We start from the raw sequence: 13,236 nt of genomic DNA on the forward strand, positions 1-13,236 counted from the left end.
TGTTTGATAAAATACAGCTCACCTGCATACACTGCCTTTGTGGATACAGTTTCATATCTTTGGCTGTAAAACTCACAAATTCTCATTCTAATCACTCTGGTTATGAAAAGTGTAGACCAACTAGATATTCTCCCTTTCCAGAGGTCATAATATGAGAGGGAAGCAGGGTGATTATTTGGGAAGCGGGAGAGAAAATAACTTTAAATAAACATGGGCAATCTAGGATGAGGATAGGCCTCCAAAGGAGTGTCCAGTAATGAGGTCAGCCCAGAGGGAGGCTGGTGGGTGGCAAAGGCAAAAGGGAAGTGTTGAAAACAAATAGAAGCAACGAGGAGGGAAATCTTCCTCTCTCTCTGCCATGCTGTGAGGTTGCAACAAAGCAGATCTAATGAATGTCACTGTTCCATTTCTCCCTCCCCTCTTCAGACACCGTTTCTCAAATATGAAATGTGGTTCATTATCTGTCATGAATGTTTCCAGCCATCTGTCAGAAAGGGAAAAAAAGAGAGAGAAAAGAACACGTCAGGAAATGAACTATGTAGTCTCTCCTCCTTCCCTGTCAACATCATCACAGGGACAAGTAAATAATGGCACTTTGAAGATACACTGAGACATCAATGCTGTTGCATGTTTGGAAGACATTGGTTTGGGTCTGGAAGTTCTGTAAGCAGAACTCCACTTGGGATACTTTCTTTGGAAGTGGCCAGGGCTGGAGAGTAATTTCTTCCTTCCACCTGCTACCCCCTGTGCTTCCTAAAAAGCTAAAGGGTGGCCCCTTCAGAACAGAATGGGAGGTGGGTTTAGGGACTGCAGGGGAGAAGAGGGATCATTGCAAAGCAAAAAAGGAAGGAAAGCAGAAACACTAATCACTCAAACCTCAGTCTTCCTAAAGAGCCATATTAAGTGCAAGACTAAAATGTTGGGGCTCAGTGAGCCTTCCTGGGGAGGGCATGATCATATCAGAGTAAATGAGAAATCTCCTAATGAGGTTGTGGATGTCTGACAACCACAGTCCCAGAAAGCCAATCATAAAATCTGGCTCTCTCTCTCTCTCTCTGTGAATTGAAACAAGCCATATTGAAACAAACCAGCTGGTATCTGCTCTCTTCAATGGACTAAAGAAATGGTGTGTTGTGTTTTGTTGCTCGGAAGTTGTCTGAGAGCTGAGGATTCTGTTCCCCAACAGAAACAAGAGCAGGGCTGGTTTACATGCTGGTTTAAGTTCATTCACTAAATGGAAACTCAACAGGAGAAAGCCATGTGATCAAATTGCCCCTTATTTGGGTTCATTCACACTTCCTTTTATCCTGCACCTGGAAAGCTCAGGTTCAAGTGGTTTTCCTCTTGTCCCACGCTTTTGAGGCACAGATCCAAGTGTTTTGTTTTTTTGTCTTTCACCTATGGCTTTCCTCCAGAAAACCCAATAGATCAAAAAAGTGGCAATCTGTGGAAACCCCAGTTGCTGTTTGTTCTGATGCAGAGCTAAAGATTGGGTTTCCCCTGAGGAAAGCAACAGGGCAAACGGATGTATGATAAGCCTTTTTATGCTGATGTGCGAATGCTAATGCTTATATAGACTAAATGGAGAAGAGGGAGGTATTTGGGCTCTGAGGTTTCCAGAACTACAAAGAAAATCTTTAAGGGGCAAACTCTCCAACCAACCCTATGAGCCCTGGTGTCCTAAGAGGCAGTTGAATGCTGATTAACTGTTGGGCAGAGGGGAATGTAAAACTGGATGGGAGAAGGAGTAGAATGCCATCAGTGGCATGGCTGGCTGGAAGTACCCTGTGCATATGGGAGCACCCTGCACAGCAACATGTAGTTTATGGGAGGGGAAAGTATTTTTCATTGTTGAGGCACTATAGAAATTCTCCTTCTTGTTCTCAGATAAAGTGTATTGTTCTCAATCTTACAAATACATTATCACTTGATCCTTACAAAGACTATGGCTGCAACCCTGTACAGTCCTACACACTTCCTCTCTTTGGCTTTAATGGATTTAAGCATGATTAACTCTATGTTGGATTACAGTTTCCAGATAAAGGTCAGTGTGCCTTATTCCTACTGAAAGCATAGGAGCATGAGAAGCAAGGTTCATTGAATCAAGCAGTGGTGTGATGTGTCCTGGAAAACTTATAGGATAATGATGGAGATAACTGTTCCCTATTGTTCAGGCCTAACATTTGGTAATCTGGGGTAGACTGCCTCTTTCGGATCCTTGTGCTTAATAGCCATTGACAGATTACCCTCTGTGACTTTATCTAATCCGTAGTCATATAAAAGAGTGGTGATCGCCACATGCTGTGTGAGTTCATTGAGTTAATTAGGCATTATGGGAATAAATACTTTTACTTATATGACTATATAAGCGATTGTGAACATAGTGGCAACCAACTTTTCCATCTCTCATCTTACCTTTTTCTTTTTCCATTTTAGTTTTTCTCTTGACTGTGACAAGGGTAAGCATGGTCATCTTGTGTCCTGCTGTGATATGGCTCTCAACCCTGCATAACCCATAAAATGTGCTATTTTAAAGCAATTGGGATGTTACATGGACAGAGTCATTTTTGTCTGTTACCTGTGGGATTGTCAGTTTTCTGTGAAAAGGAATTGCAGCAAGGCAAAGTTTATTACGGCATAGACATATTCTTTGATGCTTGACATTTTTACGCTCATGAGGAGGATCAGGTCAGTTAATATATGCATATGCTACTTAAATCTCTTTTGAGGACATGTTCCTTGAAGTCTGCAAGGAGTTTATGCCCTAAATCATCTGTTAATTCTAGTCATGCATTTTGCGAATGGCCTACCATCCTGGGGGGGAAAGGAAAGGTCTGCATGTTTCACTGAAAAAGGAAAAGTAATAAGGTGAAGGAATTGAAACGGGAAAGGATTATCATTCTCTTGTTACTGGCATAGGAGCATCATCTATGCTGTTACTTACCTCAGCAGCACATTAATGTCCCCATTTCTCTAATGAGCAAATGCATTTATTTATTTTTAGAAAATGAGGTGCTTTCTTTGTAAAATTTCTTGTAAATATTGTTTTGATTTTTTTGTCGATCTCATTTCCTTCTCTTGTAGATTCTCAGTCTGTAATTATTTCCATTTTTTAAACGGAGAAAAGAACAATTCCCAATGAGAATCTCAACTGTCATAGTTTTATAAATTCATTGTGTTTCTTTATGTAGCAACATTTTTATTGATTCTGTAGGAAGCTTCCTGTTCCAACTGGCTGAAGGCCTATGGTGTGCTGGGTAAGATCCCAGAGGAAATTACCTGGCTGGAAGAGTGACCAGCACTAATTGCAAGGGACAGGCAGAAAGCAACCTAGAAAGCAGTTTGAGGCTAAGGTTTTTCAGGACCTAGGAGAGCTCCAAGGGATATTTCTCCAAAGTTCAAGTGAATGCTTCCATCAGGGCCCTTCTGCCCTAGGCCTGGCTCCCCAATCTGAACAACATATTGACAGAGGCATCATATTGATACCTGTGTCTAGCTTCTGCTGCTTCCTGCAACCCAACCACCTGTCTGTCTTGGACCATATCACCTGCCTCTGACCAGAATCCGGACATCATCTAATCATATCACCTGCATCTTTCACTTCTGTTTGACTGCTGTGGAATTTAATAATCATTCTTTCATTGTTCATATCACCAGCCTTCAGATTTTTGAGTGGCTGCTTTTGGACTTAACCCAATGTCTTCTCTGGATGATGCCACTGGCTTCTGTCTTTGCTGGACCAGAACAAACTCAAAGCCAGTCCTGTTATTTATCTATTTCATTTATTCATTGCCTGATTCAAAAAGGCTCAGTGTTCAGTAGAAGGCAATGGACAAAAATTACATGGAAGATGAAAAACACACGATCATATGCTACTTCTCAATACAATAATGAAACCCCTTCTCTGAAAACATTATCACCAGTAAAACTAACTAGCTACCAAATGGCCTACAGAACATAGGGGTGGGTGACTGGGAATTAAAAATCATAGAGGTGGTGGAAAAGGAGAGTCCTTGCATGGCACTGAGAAGATGTTAATGCGACCTGCACATGAGTCTCTTTGGGGAGAACATTCCTTAAACAGAAGCCATTGTGCTGAGATCATTTTCATTGTTAAATTTGTGACTCATTGTGCAAAAAGGTCAACATGGTGAACAGTTTGCCTTGGATGTTCTACGCAAGTAGAACTGTGACACTTGCATAGGATAGTGGATAAAAACCAGAGATATGAATTATGATTTGAACCCAACTTCTGAGACAGAATGTAAAAGCCAGGACCATCAAAGTTTCACTCAATATATTATTGTATGCAAATCATTATAGAGCCTTTGAACACAATAAAATACTAAAATTCAATGTGGGCTGAGAGACAGAAGAGAATTTAACACATGAGGGTAAACAACACTTCCAGGTGCCAAACAGATTTCAACCATATAGCTTTCTTCAGTGGCAAATATTACTAAGTACGCAAGCCACTCCAGAGTGGATCCAGAGTACATGGTAGGTCAAGCTTGCTTATATCAGGCCTCAGGCTCTTGGAAAAATAAAAATTATGAAAGCATTTTATATTTACATATTACTTACAAGCCTAAAACATGAATAATGTAACTATGACAGATCAGTTATCACAGGCAGAGCATTCATATTACCTCTCAACATCTCAAAAATCACCAGTTTTCAGTTGGAGCTGCTCACCCAGTTATCTTCAAGATTAGTGAGAAGACATTGAATGGTGTCTTAGGGATTGTGGATCATTACTGATTTCATGGACTGATGCTGTCTGCAGATGTGAATCCTTCCAGAGCTTATCACTTAATGACATAATAGCTGCCTATGTAAGGCAATCTGTGTCTACTGAAAAGTGCTGTTATGTGATATGTAAGATCTGATTTTCAGTTGTGATCTTTCTGCACATGCAACGTATGATTTCTTGCTGCAGTCTTTCAGTAATGAAAAAAATGTGCAAAATGAGGTATGCATGTCACATTTCTTGCTTTGAATTGTGATCTCTCTAATATTTAATATTCATAAGTCTGCCTGCATGTTAGATTCCAAACTGTTTTGCCGACATAGGCAGGAAAGTTAATGCTGGGAAACATAAAGGTAAGATAATAAGCTATGTTTGAGAAACTTCATACCTTTCAGAAGGGAGAAAGTCCAGCAGATGTTCCTTCTTTCTAAAAACTGCAGTGGAAAAGGCACAACAAGATTGTCTGAGTGTGCAAACTTATGAACTAATCATGTACTGGATTGGCCTTGGGCAAAGGGCAACGATTGCCAGATGTCTAGAAAGTTACCTTAGGCTCAGCTTCTTTCTAAATCTATAGGTCATCATTACACAGAAGAATACTATAAATAGACAGGTTGAATAAATTACTGCATTAAAATGTAGACATCTCTCTAAAAATATGAAGAAACTTCACACAGTAGCTCCTTGCAGTGTGCATGGACTGTATATTGGGGTGGACAACTAGATCTGGCCACATCCTTACCTTCCCCACTCCTGGTGACAGCATGCATCTGCCAATCATCTCACATCATTATGACCTCAAGTGACAACTTCAAAGGAGATCACTGCCAATCAGCTGATTGGCAATTGTAGTGAATGCATGCTATCATGGCAAATCAGCTGATTGGTGCTGAGAATGTCACTCTATCATTCTGCACATATTCAAATGCAGCTTTTAAATGTTTTATTATTTGTGTAATGCCTGAGACTTAATTACCTTTACTGCATGTTTAACTTTTGTCTTAGGCAATAAAGTCAATATTACTCTGACTATCAATAGTACCCTTTTGGATTGTTTCCTGTTTGTTATAATAGGTTTTGACTCTCTCTTTCTGACAGTTTGATTCCTTCTTTTTATTAGCTTAATTCTTTTCCTTTGACCTCATATTTCTCCTTTCCCCCTCTTTTTACGACTAAATATATATTAAAGGAACAGTTGCCATTCCCGTGTCCTTATGCATCTGGGGTACAACTGCAACCCATAAAAATGTTAAGAACTGGCACCCTTGTAAGTTTTATACCACTTTCTCAAAAGAGATAAAATCCTTGGGGAAGGAACTTGCTCAACAGTGGTAAAAGTTGAGTAGAAAATGGCTTTCTATAAAAATAAAGCACTAAAAATGAGATGAGTAAAGCAGTTTTAAGAGTAACTTTAAGCAGAGAGGATTTCAGATACCCTTTTGATAGTAAACACTCCCAAGCTGGTGGTTATTGCCTTCAGGATGAATGTGCTGTAACTCCTAGAAGTGCCAAGATTATCCTCTTTCACTTCCTAGATCCCCCCCCCCAGTCCTGTAACAAGTTTATTTGGTGTCACCAAGGTCTCAAGGATGTTCCAATTCGGTAGTGCAAACCTTTACAATCTGTTCAAACTCTCCACTATGTTGGCAGTGAAAATGAGTCACCGCCATAATTCTCCAGTTTCTTGGGGAGAGTAAACTTCTTTCCTACTTCAGCATGTGTCATTTCTTATCAATGGAACAGACTAGATCAATCAGCCCTCCATTCCCAAAATATCATTGGCAGAACTGAAATAGCAGCTATGGGCTTATCCACGCTTACTTTCCTCCGCTCTTTCCAGACACAGTCCACAATTTAAAGCTTTGGGTCTGAACACCCCTCTTCTTTTGCTCCAGAACTTTCTCCATGGAAATGCATTCTTTAAAGCTCAATTGGAGCAAATATCAATCTGCGGAAAACCCAAATTGGTGTATGCTCGGATTCAGCTTTAAAGAATGAGGGTTTGCGGGGAAAGATCCAGGGCAAAAACAAAACCAAAACCCCCAACAACGATGCTCAGATATGGAGTATTAAAGTGCAGATCTCTGGCTGGAGTGGGGCAAATGGTAAGATTGGGTAAGCCCTTAGTGAATGACTGTACTCAAACAGCTCCTCAAGGGCAGCTCCCACATGGATTCAGTCTTAAGCTACCTCCCTACCTTCCTCTTGTTTGTAGTCTGTAGTCATGCTCTGCTCTTATTCTTCAGTTGGGATCACATTATGACCCTTTGCCTTGCAGCTGGCTCAGATAGTCCTTACCATCTTTCTCATCTAGATTCCAACTGGAAATTCTTACATGCATATGAGCCTATATTTGTTTTATTTTATTTTTTGAAGGAAAAAAGAACTACAATGGCACAACAGAAAACAGCAAGAAAATTTCTTTGAGTGTTTTCTAAGTCTCTTCAGTCCAATGTTCCTGGTGTGTAAGAAAACCCTTTGAACATGTTTGGCTAACTGAACCTTTCAGAACACAAGAAAGACCTTTCTTACATCTAATAGCTGTTGCCCTGAAGATGAACTCTTTTGAGTTGGAAACGCACTGGGAATCTTGAACTGAACAAACCCTTACATGCACACACAGAAGCCTTTTGCTATCTCCCAAGTTTTTCATCTGAACTACTTGGTTTTCTCTCAACTTGCATCTTGATCTGTCTGGTTTTACCCTAGTGCTCGCAGAACAGGCTACAGGTGATTCTTTCATAGATTGCCTGTGTGGTGGTGGTAGGAGGTCAATCTACATTAGCACCCTGATGTATATGAGGGTAAGAAGACTTTAACCATAGCCTCCCACTGTAGCCCCAACATAGGCTACAGGACTGTCTTTCCTACTAGGGAGAGTGAGGAAGCTACCGCAGGCCTTAGATTTAAACTATCATGAAAAGCCAGCAAATCATTGTAACTCAATGTATTGTTTTGTTTTTTTCTGCCAGGTAGGGGGAATGGTGCTTGTGAGGTTTTCTGCTATGCACTTTAACCTGGGGGTTCGGAAGGAATATTTTGATGCTTTGAGGTATCCACGCCCTCCAGTGGCTGCAATTTGCATTGGGGGGGGGGGAACTACCATTGGAGGCAGTGGGAGCTTTCCTTCAATGCCAATCGCAGGCATGATGTGGGAAGCAGTCAGAGGACAGTACCCCACCCAGTGCCGATAAAGAAAAAGCTTGCAAATGGTGTGATAATTATCACAGCTGGCTTGACCCTTTAACACAAGAATTTCTAGATCAGGAAACTGTTTTTGGACTAATACATTTAATGCTTCTATATCAGTTTCATAATGACGTTTCTGAGTATTTGATTTAAATTGTGTGTGTGTTTTTTAAAAAATGTGTTTGTCTTAATACAATTTCCACCTATTTGTATTTTTTCAATATAAAATGTATCCAGAAATTAATTAGAGATGAAAAAGAACACATTCCAATGGTAAAGCAAAGGTCAATGTACTTCTTTCATCCCTTTGCAGGGCTAGTCTCATTCTAAGCATCATCTTGGCAAGTGTTTGGTTATTCTCAGCAAAATTTAATCAATTTCCAGGTGATCATTACAAGCTTCAAAAAACTATTGAAGGGAAGTTTGTTCGTTGTGAAAACCTATGGCCTTTTCTGCAGTTGTCTTCCCACTTTCCTCCCCCCCCCCCCGTGAGTTAGTATCACAAGTGCTGCTTCCTGGGGCCATTTCACATGACACAATAACAAGCCCTGGTTTGCAACTGCAATCCTAGTCAGGTGCTCATAAGTGGCTTCAGTGAACATGCAAGGAGGTGGGAATGCACTGGTTCTGCCCTTTCCCCTGGTAGTTGCCCTCCATGAGTTGAGGAGGGGAAGCTTCTGGTACAAATGGAATGCAATACATATTTAAGACCCTGTTTTTCCAGCATTCTCTGTGAATTCCTGCTTCAGACAGTCACACTCCAATTCATGGTAGATAACTAGAACAGCAACTGGCGACGAGCTAATGTGCAAATGCCTACTCTCCCCACATTGTGAGTTCATTTTTTTAAAAAAAAAATTTATTAAAGTTTTTAAAACAACTTTTAACATATTCAAGAAACTCAAATTACATATTACATACTCAATATACCCCCCCATGACTTCCCCCAACTTCCCTTTCTGCTTTAGAGTGTATTATTTTTGTTCTGCATATAGTTTTGTATCCCTTCTATGATAAAATAAACTTATTTCTTAATCTGTACTTAGTCTCTTAGTCCTTATTTGTATTTACTATTTGTATTTGTCAATTGTAAGTGTATTACTCAAATCCTGCAAGTGAGTTCATTTCAATGTATTGTTTCTGTATATATATCTTAAAAGGTTCCCAATCCCTTTTGAAGTCATTATTGTCTTTATCTTTAAGTCTCTCAGTTAGCTTTGCCATTTCCATGTATTCCATTAACTTTTCTTATCATTGTTCTTTCATTGGTATTTCATCGCTTTTCCATCTTTGAGCTAATAGCATTCTCGCTGCTGTTGTCACATACATAAATAAATTCTTGTCTTTTGGTATATCTTGACCTATAATACCTAATAAAAAAGCTTCTGGATTTTTAACAAAGGTTATCTTAAACATTTTTTTCATTTCATTATAAATCATGTCCCAATAATTTTTAATTAGTTTGCAATTCCACCACATATGATAAAAAGTACCCTTGTTTTCTTTGCATTTCCAACACTTATTAGAGCTCATTTTGTACATTTTTGCCATTTTCACTGGTGTAATATACCATCTATACATCATTTTCATATAATTCTCTTTCAGCAGTATACAGTTTGTGAATTTCAAATTGCTCTTCCATAGCTTTTCCCATTCATCCAAATGTATATTATGTCCTAGGTCTTATGCCCATTTAATCATGACTGATTTCACCTCTTCATCTTTTGTCTCCCATTCTAATAATAAGCTGTAAGTTTTCTTTAACAGCTTATTATTCTCTTCTATTATTTATTTTTGAAATCTAGAAACAGTATAACTAAATCCTTTCTTATTATCTTCCTTAAAAATCTCATTTAATTGTTGATGTTCCAGCCAATCACTATCCTCATCCTTGATTTCATCATACTCTTTTAATTTTAATTTCCCTTCTCTTTTTATCAATAAGTTGGCCTCCATATTTATTCTCTTGATTGACATCGCCTCTGTAGGAGCTACCCACCAAGGTTTTTTTTTTTTTGCTCTAACCACATTGTGAGTTCATTTAAGTCACATATGAATTCCTTAATAGGGCTTGAGTAAATGGTCAACAGGGAGAATGATGCCACATGTTTTCAAACACCTTTGTCTCAGACATGGCCTCAGATGTATGCAATGATAATCTGAAGGGCCATTTAGATCAGGAATAGTCATTTTGGGTGGGAGGCAATCTGGAGTGAAGAAACAGCAGGAGAGATTGTTGACCCTTTCCTCAGCTTATCACACACCACACACCTCTAGACTTTGTCCATGAATAATTTAATTCTCTCCAACAGCAAGGAATAAGTCTCTGAATAAAAGCTAATGAGTAAGTCACAAGTACCAAAATAGTGACTCACTCTTTATGCTTGTACAAACCTGGCGACAAACTCATGCATGAGAAGAGCCTCTTCTGTTTAATGGAAATCACACTGCTGACTAACGTGGCCCACCTACAATGGAAAATAGGACAATTTTGCACATGACAATTATGTTCTCAGTGCAGTCTCTGACAAGAGATAGTAGTTTCAAAGGAAATTCTAAACCACAAAGAGTACAGCATACTCTCTTACTGCTCTATCCTGCCTACCTTAACTTTTGATCTCATGTAAATGCGGATTTAAATGGGTACTCAGCTGTTCCAGTTAGAAAGTACTTTTTGGACTGCTTTTAGGCCACACCAGAGCAGATGTGCATGGGACAAACAGGTAGAAGATTGTGTAAAATAAGCATTACTTGCTGAAATTGAGCAGGTAAGAGCCATGTTTCTATTGTTTAGAGTTTAGCAAAGAAGAAGAGGAAGAAAAAGAGGAAGATTTACTAATAGAGTGTATGTAACAGAGATAAAATCAGTTAGGATGAACTATAAAATCAGAAAATCTATGTAAAATGCTGACTGATTTTTTATATATATAACAAAGTCTGCACCAGATGCCTGAAGTTCAACAGAGATGGGACATGTCAGATCTCAGCTGGGAGGGAGTTCCACAGAATTGGGTCCACAATACTTAATGCACAGCTCCTGCTAGATATGAGGCATATGCCTGTGCAATGGGGGACCACTAACAGTGACTCCCCTGAAGACCTCAGCGATTGAGCAGGGACATAAGGGATTAGGTCCGTGTTGTATCCCAGACCCATGTTGTTAAGGGCCTTGTGAATTAATACGTGGAAATGAGCCTGGTAGCATATGAGCAGCCAGTGATCATCCCACCCTAGCTGTGCTTAGTAATTATTTTGTTTTTCTTTTGGCACCATTAGTTTTTCCATGGCCAAGAGGCACACTTTGTAACGTGCATTAAAATGCACATCTCATTGAAAACAATGCAGCGGAGAGAGCAAGCAGCAACCATGTTCAGATGAACATTCCAACAGACATATAGATGACAGCATCTGATTTATGCCACAAGACAGTTTTACATGTCTAGAAGCCTGCGTCTGAATATCTATCTTTTGGGCTGGTTTGGGGCAGCTATCCAAGACAATCTGATGCCAAAGCCCAGCCATCCTATATGCCACCTAATCATACCAGCTTGTGTTAAGTAAAAGCAGCTTAATCATAATCTTAATCCCAGGAATGATTTATGTTTGCCCAATTATGGCTAAGCATATAACGGTTAAAAGTCCCTTGCAAGAGCAAGAGCCTGCATTTGCAAGTCATTTTTCCGTATGACTGATGAGTCTTTTCAGTTTGCCTCCGTAGTTGTGGAATTGCCAGCAGCAATTAGAGGTGGTGAAAAGGATCTCTGTGCATTGAAAAGCTTTGCCTGCTACCTTGCTTGAGTATCAATCTATATAGGCCAATTGAAAAATTGGCAATTCTTGGTTTGGAGTCGCCCCCACCCCAGTCACTTAGAAACAGGGCTGGTTTTACCATCCAGCACAGTGAAGCAAATGGCTTCACTGGGTAGGCGGTAGGGAGAAATAGATAGGGACATGGATTTGGTCTCTGAATAGTGCGGCAAAGCTTTTAGAAGCCTTGTTCCACTGCAGGCAACAAAATATTCGGAGCCAGCTTGGCCAGAAAATAAAGTCTTTGCTTGCAATGGGAATGATGCCATTTCACAAACATCCCTCCCCACACGGGCAATTCTAAAACTTCTCGAACAACCTTCAAATAATTATAACACACACAAAGGATTCCAGCTGCACAAAGGATTCCAGCTGCACAACTCCATTTCTCTTTTGGATTTGTGCATTTTAATTCTCCAGTGTCATTTATGAAATGCAGCAGACTGAAGCTAGACCACCTCCTCCCCCTGCTCCACTCTTACATATAATATAGATGCGTCCCATCTTCTTGGGAAGCATCACATTATATACAGCATAATTACATAGTACAGAAAGAGCAAAGGAATACAGTGAAATGGTAATTCCTCTCATGACATCCCTTTTGCCGCAAGATAGCAACAAAAGTTCCAGTAACCCTTACAGACTAGCAAAGAACTGTCAAGGTGGACTACTGGGGGCAGCAGATCATATTGCACTGTTATTGTTGTTGTTTATTAGACTTGTTAGCCATTGCTACCCAAAGACCTCCAAGCAACTTAAATGCATGTAAAAATGTAGACATAAATGCATTATACCTTTGAAAAATATCATACAAAACACCTACTATTCATTAGTGTGTGTGTATACAAAATACACACATGAGCAGAAACATACACAATCACCCCACAGGAATCTCTGGCAGCACGCAACATCCATTAAAATAAGGACCACACATTCCAAAAGTCTGTTACGCTGGTGATATAACTAGTTTCATCAGCATTAAAGAAGACAATTCAAGCTCTTGCGGTTGATAGATATGTGATTGTTTTAAATGACATTTGAGGATTTTAGCAATTTTCAGTACTACCATGCCCCATTATTAACCTCCGTCAGGACAAGTATTATCACTAGATCAACAGGACCAGGGATGTCAACTTGAATAAAATATTAGGGGGAGGCAAGTACGGCCTACCCCACATAATCAATCCCCTATGCACCCCCTAAATCTGTTCCAGGGGGTTCCCCGACCCTCTGGATTGTGGGTGGGTGGGGTGCACGCATAGGGGCAGGAGAGGGAAGAAAGTTCCATTGCACAAATGTAAATCTTTGTGCTGATAGGATACATTAGTTGTATACCGCCCAAAGTTTTTGACCTCTGTACCATATTGTAAATATGCAAGATCAGAAGTCCACTTCTGTATTATAGGCAGATGTAAGGTATACAGCTGTGCATGCAGACATGCAAGCTTTGTAAAATAGAATCCCCAGTGTGTGACTAAAGCCATAGCAGC

The 13,236-nt window shown here is 39.8% G+C and overlaps 1 protein-coding gene across 2 annotated transcripts in view; it reads left to right on the plus strand.

Annotated features, from left to right (window-relative positions):
• Positions 1 to 13,236, plus strand: part of THSD7B (thrombospondin type 1 domain containing 7B) — a 528,234-nt gene that overhangs the window by 66,448 nt on the left and 448,550 nt on the right. Inside the window, exon 1 of one of the 2 annotated variants that reach the window (XM_081928486.1) lies at positions 10,652 to 10,707. The exons of the other annotated variant lie outside the window; for it this stretch is intronic. The gene's annotated coding sequence lies outside the window, so the exon portion shown is untranslated. Of the gene's footprint in view, positions 1 to 10,651; positions 10,708 to 13,236 lie in introns of those variants that run through there. 2 annotated transcript variants of the gene reach the window in all.

The sequence above is a fragment of the Podarcis melisellensis genome, assembly GCF_964234715.1.
Source record: "Podarcis melisellensis genome assembly, chromosome: 1".
Classification (NCBI taxonomy): Eukaryota; Metazoa; Chordata; class Lepidosauria; order Squamata; family Lacertidae; genus Podarcis; species Podarcis melisellensis.